Source organism: Petaurus breviceps, unplaced genomic scaffold, assembly GCF_028583685.1.
Source record: "Petaurus breviceps papuanus isolate PSGF00001 unplaced genomic scaffold, PetGlider_PUasm1.0 90145, whole genome shotgun sequence".
Lineage (NCBI taxonomy): Eukaryota > Metazoa > Chordata > Mammalia > Diprotodontia > Petauridae > Petaurus > Petaurus breviceps.
Window position 1 is genome coordinate 1,271,736 of NW_027187185.1, and position 15,343 is coordinate 1,287,078.

A 15,343-nucleotide genomic window follows, 5' to 3' on the forward strand; every position below is an offset into this window, starting at 1 on the left:
GCTTCCTTCAAGTTTCAACTAAAATCTCACTTTCTGCAGGAAACCTGTCCTGAACATATATACACACAAAATACACACATATATACATGTACATACAGACATACACATAACACATATACACCCACCTATTTACATAGTTCTTTGCATGTTGTCTCCCTCTTTAGATTGTGAGCTCTTAACGAACAGGGACAGTATTTTTACCTATTTTTTTTCGTATCCCCAGAGCTCAGTACATACTAAGCATTTAATAAATGTTTAATGACTGACTCTTCAATCCTTCCCCAGAATCACCCCAAATAAGACATATTAATTTCAGGCTAACAATCACTCATACTTTAATGCAAATAAATTTAAATATAGACTGCTTGTTTCAAAAGGACCTCAGAGATCATAGAGTCCAGCCTTCTAATCTAGTGAAGGAATCCCCTCTGCAATATACTTAGCAAATGGTATTTCAGTCTTTACCTTAACACATCTGGTAATACTCAACACTTGTCAAACCACTCTGTTCCTCTTTTGGACAGCTCTAATGGTTAGGAAGTCTTTTCTTCATATTGAGCTGAAATCTGCACCCTGCCACCCACACATTGATCTCAACTGAAACTTTCACCTGACAGCTCTTATGTCCCTTGCCTCTTAATGATGATGTCAGCTGTGCAATATGAGAATTTTGAAGGGAAGAAGAATTTGGAAATAAGGGTAATTTTAGAGAATGAGGGAGATCTAGGTGGGTTTTAACTGCACTAGTCTCCAAACTTTTTGATCACACATCCCTATGTATTAGTAAAATGTTTTGGGGCATGTTCCTCAAATATATTAAACAATGATAAATAATTATTTATTTATATTTTATATACTTAAGCTATTGCACTAATAATTATATACATTGCAAAATGGATAAAACATGGGAATTAAAAGGGATGAGATAAAAATGAAGTAATATTTTATTCTAGACCTAGTAGGAAGTCACTGGAGCTAACTGAGTAGGTGAGTGATACAGTTTTTTAGAACTAAAATCTATTAGACTCCCTGCCACATAGTCTGGACTATTTTTTTTTTCATAAAAGGTATTGAATGTATCCTTGTTATTTAATTGACCCAGGGGAGTAAGGCTTGAACTATTGACATAATTTTCTGGTGGCTTAAGTACAGAAGCCAACACAGAAGAGTCAAGACCTCTAACACTGATACTGATGTTACATGGCAAATACAGAGCCAAAGAAGCTACGCCAAACTGAATCCTTAGTGTGTTATTGATGAATATGCTTTAGATGCTATGCCTAAGTAAACATCCTTTTGCTAACTGCTCCATGCTCTATATGTGTGTGTTCCAAACCTGACTCATAACTGACCTACAGTATAAGGCATTAGTTGGCAAGTTTGATGAGAATGGTTCTCATGGTTGAAATAGGGGAAGGTCAATGCAAAGGAAGGGCTTAATCCATACCTGGCTTGGTCCCAGGACTGGCACCTTCCAGGTAAGCTCTCTCAGTGGGACATAAAGGGGGATTTCTATACTTGAGAGATTAGCCTTGTGGGTAGAAAAGCAAGGCAACAGGAAGGGTAAAGATGGTGCGTAGGAGAGTATTCCTTTCTTATTGTCCTAGAAAAGCTAGGTAGGAAATTAAAAACAAACAAAAAAAGCCAACTGTTCTTTCACATTCAGCAACTATAGGCAGACCTGTCTCTTTTTTTTTTTTTTAAAGGACTGTGCTCTAAAGAAAGAGAGGCAGCTGATGGTCTTAATTAAAGCACAAGTAAAAGACCAGAGGATAGGGACTGACAGGTGGTGGCAAGTATGACTCAGATGCAGAGGTCAGAGTGGAAAATGTGTTGAATCCCACTGACTTCAAAGTTATAAAGGAAGATAACATGAGTAGAATTGAGGACAAGAACTGAAAATTTGCTTGGCTGTAAAAAGGACTCAGGATTTCCCTATTATTACCTCTATAGGGCTCTCAGAAGGTAGGCAGGATTTCACTACCAAAGAATGTAGGAGGCTAAAGGAGAAACTTAAACAAAAACTTGATAAGTCTCTGGAATGGTATGTGCTAAGGGTATGGTATGGGTCAGTGGAGCCAATTTGGAGCCCTGCCGTGAAGGAGTTTCATGAGCTTGGTAACTAACAAAAGACTGACCTTTGTAAAGCCCATTAGATCAGTTGGAGTCCCTTGATGGGGACCATCCTTTATCCTTTTTAGGTGAATAAGATGAGGAATTGTGCTTAGCTGGCCACCTATAGATGAGTTTTAGTGGCAGCCAATTCTAAGTTGGAGGTCTATAAAGGAGAGGGTGGAATGGATGTGTGCAATAGGCTAGATCCATACTGTTTCCTCCCATCCCCTCACTTCAACCCAGGGACTACTATTGGGCTCTTCCACAATGCCATACAGAGGGGGATAGACCTATTTTAAAAAATCAAGTGGAATATTAGTTCAGATGCAGGGGCAAATATAGCTTTTCATACAAATTAATGCTCTGCATATGGCAGGACTAGACTAGACTATGAAGATAGATTATAAAGATACCCTTCCCAAAAGGAGTTCTGGATATTGTTCATGAAACACGGAGTCAATAAGGAAGCAATTAATTGCTAGTCTATTGGGAGTACTATTAAAATTATGCCATGAAATCCAGTCCTGGGGCAGTAAGTGTCCTTCAAACCTCACACAAGTCTAAAGTGTCCCTTAAAGCCCCACCCCTCTTAGATATAAGATGTGCAAGATACAAGCAGCCAGGTTATTTTCATACTTAGGAGATCTCCAGCAAGTCCATTGGGACATACAAATTTCCAAAGGAATTTCAGAGGCCCAACTCCTCTTGGGAATTGGTACCTGTATAGGTGTTTAAAGTAACATTCATATAAAAAACCTTGGAGTTGCCTAAGACATCCTGTATAGTTAACATGAAAGAGTACTAAGTCCAAGAAGGAATGAAAGTAATTTCCTCCCTACTGAAGGAAATAAAAGAGACCAAAGTATATGTGTACTTCCTTACAATAATCCTGTGTCACTGGTAATGAGCACAGATAGCACCTTATGATTTAAAGTCAAATATAGGGGGCTGAAAAATGTTGGCCCAATGACTGCTGAGGCCATGCCTGACCTTGTCAGTTTAATGGACCAGGTAGCCCAAGCCCCGGATCAGAGCTAAGTCTTGGGCTTGTGAACCTCACCAATGCCTTTTTTCACTGTTGTTATTGCTGACACCAAACAGAAGCAATTTGTTTTCATCTGAGAGGGTATCCAGTGTCCTAAGGCTCCCTTATACTTCCAAAGTCAGGTGGGCAGAAACCTGAAAGAGGCTCCATTTTCTGAGAGCCGCGGTGTCCACCACTATACAAAGAGGCCACAGTGGCAAGATTCCTAAATCATATGGTCATCCATATGAGGAGCAAGAAGTGAAGGATCAACTTTAAGAAAATCCAGGTTCCAGCCAACTCACTCATTAAATTCAATTCAATAAACATTTATTAAGTGTTTATTATGTTCCAGGCACTGTGCTGAGTACCGGGGATACAAATAAGAAAAAGAGAGTTCCTGCCCTCAAGGAGCTTGTGATCTAATGAGAGAAGACAACACACAAAAGGAAACTACAAAGAGAAGACAGAGGGAATTCGTGGTGGAGAGGGAGGCATGATGTTCTATGTTCAACTCCTTTCCAGGAGTTGAAGCCAAGCAGAATTGTTGATGGGAAAATGGAATTCCCTGGAAGGTTCTGAGCCTTCTATAAAGGAACAAGCTACCAACACACACTTCTTCATACTCTAAGAAGGAACACCAGTGTCATATTGAATTCTGGGTTTGGAGAATTCACATTCCCACATGAGGATCCTATTGCCCCCATTTATGGAGTCACCCACAAATCTGATTCTTTCAAGTAGGATCTAGAACAGGTAATAGCTCTGAAAGACCTAAAGTGAGTCATCTAACACAATCTCCCCCTGAGCCTTTATGACCCTAGGAGGTTCATATTTTTAGAGGTCTCTGGCCATAATAAGCAGGCTGAGTAGAATCTTTGTCAGGCCTTTCACTGACTAAAGGACCATCAGACTTCCAGAGCCATAAGATCCCCAAAGCATCCATTCTCTATCTCACTTTTGAAAAGAAGTTTCTCATCTGTTACTGGGCCTCAGTTCCTTTTGAACAGATAATACAGAGTCCTACCACCTATGATCTTTCATAGAATTGCTTTGAAATGGGTCATGTGAGATTGCTCATCTAATAAGATGACTAGAGCAGAGGAAACCTCCATTATTAAATGAAAATTCAATATCTCACTTGTCCAGCTTCCTTGGATGTTAGTGCCTTTCATGAATAAGCTGCAGCTCTGTCAGAGGCTAAGGCTTCCAATCTTCCAGTCTCATGTAGGATATCCTTCCTTATCTATTAACCCAGTGACTGCCCCTGATGCAAGGATCTAGCTCTTGGACAGCGCCATTTTGCCTGCTTTGTCAATGGCTTCAATTACTACAAGATAGGCAGGAAAAACTAAACTTTGGTAGCCATTAATCTGGTGATGGAAACTATTCTGAGGGGTAGGGATCCTGTTCTCCCAGTGGTGTGAGCTACAAAGTCACTGTTTCTATGTGACAGAACCTTGATAAATGCATCATATAAGTTCTTCATCTACACTAATATGGAGGAAATAGGACTGGGCAATCAAAGAAAAGAACAGTGATTGATCTTCTCTGGCCCTTATTCCATCTTTGCTTCAAAGTTCCTCTGGTCTTGTAATCCCTGGCCCCTCAGAAATTTCTTTGCATGCTAGAAGCAACTCAGATCTACATGATTGACAAATCTCTTTTTTCCCCAGAGTATTTTAAATGATGTGACTTCAATGGCAACACTTATTTGTACCCCTCTCTATATTCCATGTACTTAGAACAGTGCCCAACATATTAAGGCCACCCAGTAATTGTCTGATGCTAGATTTGTACTCAGGTGCAATGCTCTATCCACGGTGACACCTAGCTGCCATGAATGAAGGTACATTATTAACTTTTTTTTTCTTCAGCACATTTTTATATATCCAACAATTATTGAATGGAAAAAATAAAATTGGGATTGGCATTGCCTATAGGGTCATAGTGTAGATATAGAGCTGGAAGGAAACATCAAAAGTAATCTAGTCTAATCCTTTCATTTTTACAGCTGAAGAAACTGAGGTCTAGTAGCAGAACTAAAATGTTAGCCCCTTTCCCTGCATCATGTTACCTATTTATAGCTCTGATCATGTCACTCTCCTGATCAAAGACCCTTTAATGGTTCACTATTGCAGGACAAAGTCTGAACTCCTAAGCCTGACATTTAGGGTATTCACTTTCTGTTTCCAACTGACATTTTTGTCTTATTTTGTAAAATAACAGTATTCTAAGCATAGACATTTTATTCTACAATGCCTGTGATCTTCCATTTGAGCCAAAATGGAATGTTGCATTCACCATTCCCCAAATATATCCTTGCTTTCCCTGTGTCTTAGCTCCTGTTGATCTTTACTACATCAGTTTTCTGAGATTTGATGGTTGCAAAATGGATAGAGAGCTGGCTTCATAGCTCATGAGACCTGGGGACAAGTCTCCTATCTGATTCCTATTGCATATGTGATTCTAAACAAAGCACTTAATCTCTCATTGTTTTAGAAAACTCTCTCGGACTGTATGTTCCAGTGAAGGTGATGCCCTGTATTGGTAAGTGGAATTTCCTTGGTCAGTAATCCCCTATATCAATAAAATCACAGTCCAATACCTAAGCCATTCCCTATCTCAATTTTCATTGTTGATGTAAGTATTGTTTCCATTTTTTGCTACAGAACAGCTAGGGATATTTTTTGTACATAAAGATTCTTTTTCCTTTTTTGTTACTTTGGGAAGACAATGATGGTCTTCTTCGAGAACAAAGGACAAACACAACCAACAACAATTTGGGGATAGAACGAGGCTGGCTAGCTAGTACTTACCAGAGACAGAAAGAAATCACATCTCTCAATTTTTATTAAAATCATCACTGGAAAAAGATGCTCTAGATCACTAATAATTATAGAAATACAAGTTCAGGCAACTCTGGGATACCACCTCACATGCATCAGACTCACTAAGATGACAAATAAAGGAGAATACCAAATGCTGGAGGGGATGTGGGAAAATAGGTGTATAGAAGGGAGTTGTTATTTTTAACAGTTATTAGGATCCTAGATTTAGAGCTAAAGGGTACCTTAGAGATCATTCCATCTGATCCCCTTATTTTACCAGTGAGGAAACTAAGGCCCCCAAAGTTGTGACTTGTTCAAAATGATACATGCAGTAAAATGAATAAAATCAGTGCATAACTCATCCACCTGGGAGACTTAACAGGGGAATAATGACTGGGTATGTGTGTATTGGGGGTGGTAAGATGCCAGCAAACCAGAAAACTCTTTCCTAACAAAGGACAATTGCATTCTGGTTTGCAAAGTATTTAACTTGGGGGAATTGTCAGAAGCAATAGTCATTCTGAGATGAGACCTGAGGGTAATGACAAGAAATTAAATTTAATCCAACAAACATTTATTAAGTATTATTATATGTAGACTATGGTGCTTATGTGCTAGGGTAGATACAAAGATTTTTTAAATGATCATAAACTTGATGGCCATAATAAAAAATAAATAACTAATAAACATATTAAATGGGTAAAATCTTACATAAAACCCTTGATACTTAATAAAGTAGAAACAAATTAGCACAAAATGTGTTTCTAAGTTTCTTGTCTGCTTTCAGCTTTGTTTTATTTTTTTTAAATATAGTTTTAGTCAATGTGTATATAACTCTGCTTTTGCTAACCTTTTGTGTTATTTGATACAGTTCTTCCATATTTCCTTATATTTTTCACATTTTTAACAGTATTGCAATATTTCATCCATTAATATGTCATAACTGATTTATCTGTTTTCTGATTGTTGGACTTATGGTTTGTTTCCAACTTTTTGGATTATAAATAAAGTAATGCCCCCAAATTAAGAGTGTGGTGTAATGGATAGAGAGTTGGTCTGTTATTTGGGAAAATCTGGGCTCACAGTGACTCCCTGATGCCAATTGACCCCTAGGTAAGTCACTTCTAAGAGCTCCACCACTGATGTCAAACTAATGTAACCTGGGCTGGTCTGGGCATGCCCTGTTGATCCTTTCAGGGCTTTTGGAACACATCCAGATTGCTGGAAATAGAGAAATGGAAACCTCTTCATGCCCTACTGTGTGGGTCTTGGTAGTGTCCTTTGATTGGCTGCCTGGAGCTTTAAAACTGGCCAGATTGAGCTGTTTTTGAACTCTTTTGAACTGAGTTCTTTTCTTCACTTTCTTTCTCCTGTGCTCTTTTTAGCAACAGTTCTGTAACACTATGAGCTCAACTTGTGAGAGAGGAAGGACTCTCCATCCCCTGCTCTTTCCCCCTTTGCCCACCCCCCCCCACTTAAAAAACAATTCTGCATCTGAGAAATGGGCCTTGGGTGTGTTAGTTTGCATTCTGGGTCCTCATCCTTAATTTGAGGAGCTGGAAGTGATCCTCATGGAAGCTGAATTTGAGGGTCCATCCCCTTGGAGCCAGGATTGCCTGCAGGGTGTTACAGACAGACAGCCCAGCATGGAAACCCTGAAAAGCCAGAGTGCCAAGGACACTTGTGGCCTTCTAGGTCCTCAAGTGTGGCCTTTTGACTGAGTCCAAGTTTTATAGAACAACTCCTTTTGTTAAAGGGATTTGTCTAAATCCTTTTTGTTCTGTAAAACTTAAGGACCTCAGGACCACATGTGGCCTCAATGCTGCATGTCCTCAACCCCACCCTAATGCTTGAACCTGAAGATGGAGTTTGGACTTGGCACTGGGAGTGCTCCCTATAGAAACCAAGCTAGGTTATGAGCCTTATTTGCTTTTCTCCTCCCCAGAAACTAAGATGATAAAAAGGGAGTTGGTAGGGTTATACCTCATACACATATGTGGAAGGGGAGTAAGTTTCTATATTTTTTTGCTTTTTTTTTTTTGGAGGGGGGAGGCAGGGCATTTGGGATTAAGTGACTTGCCCAAGGTCATACAGCTAGTAAGTGTGTCAAAGTCTGAGGCCAATTTGAACTCAGGTCCTCTTGACTCCAGGGCTGGTGCTCTATTCACTGTACCATCTAGCTGCCCCTTTATGTTATTTTTTGAAGTAAATATTCCTTTGGAAAAAAAGTTCCAATGTTAGTGGGGCTTTGTCCATGATGAAATTGGGCTTTTCATTTTAAGGGGGCCCTTAGAGAGATGCTCTGACTGGTGTAACCTGGGAACACCTGGACATAGCTAGTTTGTGTAACATGGAGGCCTCCTGTAGAGCACGTCCAGAGTCCAGATTGCCTTCTATGGAAGCTTCTGTGTCCTCCAACCTTCTTTGTTGATTCCTTGTGTCTTTAAAACTGGTGTCTACTGAACCCAAAATGAACACAATGAATTGAACTCATGAGGGGAGGAAAGTCCTTCCCTCCCTTTTACTCCAGCTCCAAAACAACATTTATTTCTGTTCTCCATTGTTTGTTCTTCTCAGTGTCAGGTGCCAGGGGTGATCCCCAAAGGACCCAGGAATTCAGGAGATAGAAATGAATAACCTTGGAGCCAGGGGGATTGGGTATGCCCAGACCAGGCCTAGTGACACTTAAACCCCAGGGGGTAGAGATTGACTAAGAAAACCACAGATTAAAATTATGTTATATTCTTATTTATTTTGTTAAACATTTCCCAGTTAAATTTTATTCTGGTTCCTGCCACATTCAGGTATTTTACTGCTGCATGTAGCCTACTGCCTCAAGACTGACACCCCTCTTGCTTAAAAAAAAAAAAAAGGGGGGGCGGCCAGGTGGCTCAGCGAGTAAGAGCACCGGCTCCAGTGTTGGGATGACCTGGATCAAATCCCGGCTCAGATACTCAGCACCATACCCAGAAATAACTGGCCGTGTAACCTTGAGCAAGTTACTTAACCCCGATTGCTTAAAAAAAAAAATGAAAAAAAAAGACACACCCTTGAGAAACTCTCAGACTATAGTCTGAATATATATAGTAATTTTTAAATTTCAGAGAAGGTGGTAATTTGTATTTATAAAGGGAATTTCCTCAATAGTGAAGTTTCCTCATTAAAGGGATTTTTTCCCTCATTATTCCTTAAATAAGTGAACTCACAAGCACAATTCCTATGCCCCATACTAAGTTACTATATTTGCTTTTTTCCGCTTCCCAGTGAAGAAAATAAGAATCTAAATTTTATATATTAAAAGTCCTTTCTTTTATGCTCCTCCCACCCCCAATTTTACACGGTCCTCTTTAAGAATAAAGTATGAACAACAACAAGTTTGTTAACAGGTTGTCCTTATCCCTTTTCCTATTCCCTAATGAGCTATTGAACTTGGTAGTGCAAGTACTATTATCCTCATTAGGACAAAACTACAGAATTTCAGAATTGGAAGGACCAGTTATCTGTGGGTGCTCTGCCCAAAGGAATGTAAATTTTTATGGTTGATGTGGGGTTTACTGGCTAGATTTCTTTCTTAAAGGTCATGCAGCCTCTAGGCCACATGTAGCCTTCTGGGTCCTCGCCTGGGACCTTTTGGCTGAGTCCAAGTTTTACAGAACAATCCTTTTATTAAGGGGATTTGTTATGTGAAGTTTGGATTCAGTCAAAGGGGTGCACTTGAGGATGTAGAACATGTGACCTGGAGGCCACAGGTTCCCCACCACTGTCTTAAACCCAATTCACTCTAGCTCTCATTGATTGACCAACTATAGATCCCAGACCAAGCACCACTTGGCAGGCTTTGTTTGGGCAGGGATGGCTCAGAGGAAGTGTAAATAGAAATTGTTTCTATTTTGTCCAGAAACTCTGAGGGTCTTCCTTTTCCAGATTTTTTTTTTTCTTAGATAAAAGGGGACATTCCTTGCCTCCTTGGCTTAACCAGTCTTAATCACTGAATGGGGGTTGCCTCAGTCAAAGTGAGAACTCAGAAAGAACTTAGATTTAAAAGGCTAAGGTTTCCCACTGCATGGGGCCATCTCCAGTTGTCCTGATCTATATCTTGCCATTGGACCCTCATGGTATCAGAGAAGAAAGTGAGGCCTCCCTCACTTAAATCCAATTCACTTGCATGCCGTGGCATCACCTCCCTGATGTCATAGTCCTCTTTGAGCATGAAGGACAAATAACAGCAAGGCACTGGGCAAAGGGTTCCAAGAGGCAGTAAGGAGTGAGATCTTTCCAGGTATGGGCCACAGCAAAGACATGAAGGTGGGAAATGGAATGGGTCCTATGGAGCACAGCGAGCAGGCTGGCTAGGCTGCAGTACAGAATGCATAAGAGAGGAATATGTGATCTGCCTACAAAGATAGCTTGGGGCTAAACTGGGGCAGCCAGGTACAAGCAGCCATCCTGTACAAAGTGTTGGGCCTGGAGTAGGAAGACTTATCTCTTTGAGTTCAAATATGGCCTCAGACAACACTTTCTAGCACTGTGACCCTGGGCAAATCACTTGCCTCCATTTGCTCAAAAAACCCAAATGGGATCACAAAGAGTCAGAACATGACTGAACAACAAAACAACAACTAATTGTGAAGGCGCTTCAAGTGTCAAAGGAGTTTCTATCTTCCTCCAAAAACAAAAAGGAGTTTTTTTGATCTGGGAGGTGAAAAGATCAGGCCCATACTTTTGGAATATAAAATTTGGCAGCTGTGTAGATGAGACTGGAGAAAGGGAGAGACTGGATGCAGAAGTACCAGTTGTATGGTACTAGTCCAGGAGAGAGGTTCCAAAGTTTGGAACTAAGGTGGTGGCTATGTGAGTAGAATGGATAAATGGGATAGGTATAGTGGAAGTAGAATAAACAAGATTTAGCAACTGATTAAGTGGAAAGAGAGACAAGAAGCAAATATGAGTCAAATTGAATACTTCGATGACTACAAGGATGGTGGTGATTGCAAGAAGAGAAATGTTTAGGAAGAAGGAAGGATTTGGTAAGAAAGATAATGAGTTCTATTTTGGGCTTGTTGAATTTGAATGCCTATAGGACATCTAGTTGGAAATGTTCAGTAGGCAGTAACTTTAGCCAGTAGTATTATGCCCATTAATCATAGGAATAAGCAAATCTATAGGACAAAATCAAGACAATAAATTATACTGTTAAAAGAAAATCTTCTTCAGCCCTTGCCCTCAATAATGAGGCAAACCCAGGAAGAGAAAATCTAAAGGAGTGTATTATAGCACCCAAGGCAAAAGCCCATTTTGTGTCTGAGCAGATGATGATTTCAAAGCACCCTCTGATTTTTATAGACAATTTTAGAATAAAAGCAAGACAATCCTAATTCATACACATTTCTGAAAGAAGATGAGCTAGTGCCCCATCTCGGCCCTCCTTTATCTACTAATTGATTGACTCCTACTCAAAGGGGAATTCCTACTAGCTACCAGCCATGTACACAAAAGGACAAGATTATGGGAAACAATGGGGCCACTTGAACTGACTTGACAATAGTGACTGATTCTGCACAATACAAATCAGGATAACAGATAGACAGGAAAGAAATCAGCCAAAGAAGAAGTTAGTTGAGAAATCTGGAACAGATGGAACCTTAGGCTCTCAAGCTAAGGGTAGGTCTGATCCCAAGAGTAGATCCAATTCTTTTTTTTTTTTTCAGTAAATGAAAGCAAGTATATTCTCCCCTGTCCCCTCCCTATACTAGGCATCCAGACTTGGACTTAAATCACAGAACAGGCCAGATGCATACTCTCATCATAGTTAATAGGGGAAACAGGCCCCTGCCATTTTCTTTTTTTCTTTGGGAAAAAAAATGACAGATCAACCAATCGGCTACTGCAAAAATGTCAAATTGCCCAACTGAGGTCCTTCATGGGCAGAGGGTGAAGGACCCTCCTCTTTAACAGTGGATAGAGCTAGAGTGGGTGAGTTAGGTTGGCAGTTTCATTTACATAGTTTTGTGGTTTCAATCCACAGTGCTAATGTTCTTTTAATGCAGATTTTATCTGTAAATTCTATTTATTGTGTTTGGTCATTAACATTAAATGGCTAATGTATTTATTCATCTTAGGAAATAGAAATGCAGCCCATAGTCTGTCTGTCTGATTCTCTGATTTGCAGCCAAGAGCTCAATCACTGGAATAGAATAATGTTGCCCATTAACTTTTAAATTGATACTAGACTGCTGGGTTTGGAAAACATGTGGTCCCTCCTTTTGTGGGTGTCAGTTTCCTCTCAGACAATACTCTGACTCTTATGGTTATAGCTGTAAAGAAGAAAATTTGGGTTTGATATGAAGAACAAACTGCCTAACAATTAGACCTATTCCATAGTAGATTGGGGACATAGGTGTGATCAGAGCCTTAACTGACTGTGCCAGCACACCTGTGAGGGGAAGGCCAACAGCAATGTTCCCCTTCTCCCCCACACCCAGCTCTAGGTATGCATGCCTAGGAGTGGGGTACCTAGGGAGAATATAATGGGTTTGGAGATTTTAGGCAAAGCCTAGGTAGTCACTTGCTAATGTGTATTAGAAGAGAGATTCTTGGGGCAGCTAGGTGGCAGAGTGAATAGAGCACCAGCCCTGGAATCAGGAGGACCTAAGTTCAAATCTAGTCTCAGACACTTAACACTTACTAGCTGTGTGACCTTGAGCAAGTCACTTAACCCCAATTGCCCTGCCCTCCCTCCTCCAAAAAGACAAAAAAAAGAAGAGAGATTCTTTTCTGGAAGAGATTGGATTCTGGTCACCAAGGTCCCTTCCAACTCTGAAATTCTGTAATTTTGTCCAAATGAGTATAATAGTACTTGTACTACCTAGTTCAATAGCTTGTTAGGGAATAGGAAACAGGATACTGGACCTGTTGTTCATCCTTAGTTCCTGAAGAGGACCAATGACATCATGAGGATGATGTCTTTACTTGTAAGTGAATTGAATTTAAGTGAAGTAGAGCCATGCAAAGTCATCAGCCCCACTGACTTCTCCAGAGTCATTGGAGTCCAGCAGCAAGCCATAGGTCAGGGCAATGGCAATGGCCCAGGATGTAGTAGGAGACCTTGGCCTTTTTAAACTAAGGTCTTTCTCAGGTCTCAGTTGATTTCTTTTGGATAGAAAAATCCCAAAGTGGCATAACAAATGACTCCCAAGGTGTTACACCTTCTCTGCAACTTTAGAGTCTAAGAGAGTAGTCCAGGACAGAGATGACAAACACACAGCCTCTCATTCCATTCCCATGACCCCATAACTAACCCATCCCCCAGATTAAAATGTAATTGGGAAATACTTAACAAAATAAATAAAAATACAATAAAACACAGATAATGTTAATTTGTGGTTTTTCTAAAATCAATATAGGATTGCAGATGTGAGGGATAACTTGCAGTGAAGTTTCCCCATTCTGAATATCTTATATACATTCTTATTACTTCATTGTACTTTGTAACTAAGTTCAGTATCCTTTACCCATATATATATATATATATGTATATGTATATAGGTCATTGCATATTTCAAAGTAATGTAAGAGCTATTGAGTATTAATACAATTGATTAGATTAACTATTGAGACCAAATTAGAGGTGTTTAGCTTGGGGAAAGGAATGGTAGTGTGAGAGGTAACAAAGGGTTAAGTTTCTATAGAACTGTAAGAATTGCTGAAACAAGACACTGATAAAAAGGACTAGCCAGTAGCCTTGGGAAGAGTTGAGGCAGTAGCCTTGGGAAGAAGTTGGGTTCCCAGTTCCCAGAGAACTCCTAGATAATGAAATAATGTAGAATAAAAGGAGATGGCAGCAGCAGGTGGATTTGACCAACCAGAAAGCAGACAGCAGCCTTGGGATACTCAGACCCAGATAAGGACACATCTATGTTGGACTGAAGGGGGTTCAGTATTCTAGGATTGTTACTGTTATGAGTAGTAGACCTTATGTATTATGTATATTATCTAACAAAATTAAAGCCTCAGTAATAATTAGGGTAATGAATGGAGAGGGCTTTGTGTTGATTGGTTGGCATTAATAAGAAGACTGTGAGCTTGCCTTACCAACCAATGGTAAGGCGGGACAGTGAAGAAGGTGTGGAATTCCCAGGTTAGGGCTTTATAATCTTGCTTTTGCCTTCTGTAAGGCTCTCCTCCCTTTTGACTTTCTTGTTGGATTTGGGGACATCCTTTCTCGAGAAAGATAGTAATAAAGTTTTTGCTTCTACATTGAGAAGTCTCTGAGTTAAGTAAGTGGTCTTCTGACCCATACACAGAGATCCCTAGGTTATCAATTTAGCAATAAAGAGCCCAGAACACTGAGAGGTGTTGGCCAAATCCAGGGAGGAAACTTGAACTCAGGTCTTACTGGTTTAAAGGCTAACTTTATGTCTACTAAGTCTGGCTGTTTCTCCACTGGCTTATTTTAAGGCTCATGAGATAATGAATGTGAAAGCCCTCTGTAAGTATAAAGTGTTATTATAAAACGTGCCCTGCTATTTCCTTGACTGAAATGGAAATAACCATAAACAATTCCCTTCACTTTCTCTAATTATACACTTTTTTTCCTATTCCTTTGCCACACTTACTTCTGGGATTTAATTCATATAGGGAATATACTCTAACCATGCAGGTTACTTTCAACTTAAGAGTCTAAGAAAGTTGTCTAAAGAGCTCAGAAGTGAAATGACTCGTCCAGGATATACAGATAGGATTTCAGAGGCAGGACTTGACCACATTCCTAGGACTGTTCTCTGTTGACTACATCTCTGTCCTACTAGGTCATCAATAAGTATTGTTGGGAATAAGGCAATTGATAGGGTACAGCTAGGTGGCACACTGGATATAGCATTGAGCTTGAAGTCAAGAAAACCAATTTTCCTGAGTTCAAATTTGACCTTAGACACAAAAACCTCTGTGAACTGCTAAAATGGAAGAAGAAACCCCAGGTCCAGAAAAGAGACCTGTAATGAGCCAGAGTCTGATCGCAAGTTTACAAAACTTATAACAGCATTTGTTGATCCAGAAGAAGCTAACAAACTGGAGTGGTGAGACAAAGTTCTCAGCTGCTCAAATGGGGGTGGGAAAAGGGAGATGTTTTTATGCACGTTTGGGCTATTTATGATTCTTTGAGGTATTCATGGCTAAGCAGGGATTTAAGGGAGAAACACAACAGAGCAAGAAATCAGGGAAGTGGGGATCCATGGAGAAGATGACCGCTCACCCAACAAATCAGAAAGCAGAATGTTTGCCGCTCTTTACAGAAGTCAAACCAAGGTGTTTACTGCTCTCTGGTCAAGACTGGTTTCAGCAGTTGCAGGGATCTCCAAGTTCAGCTATTTTCACT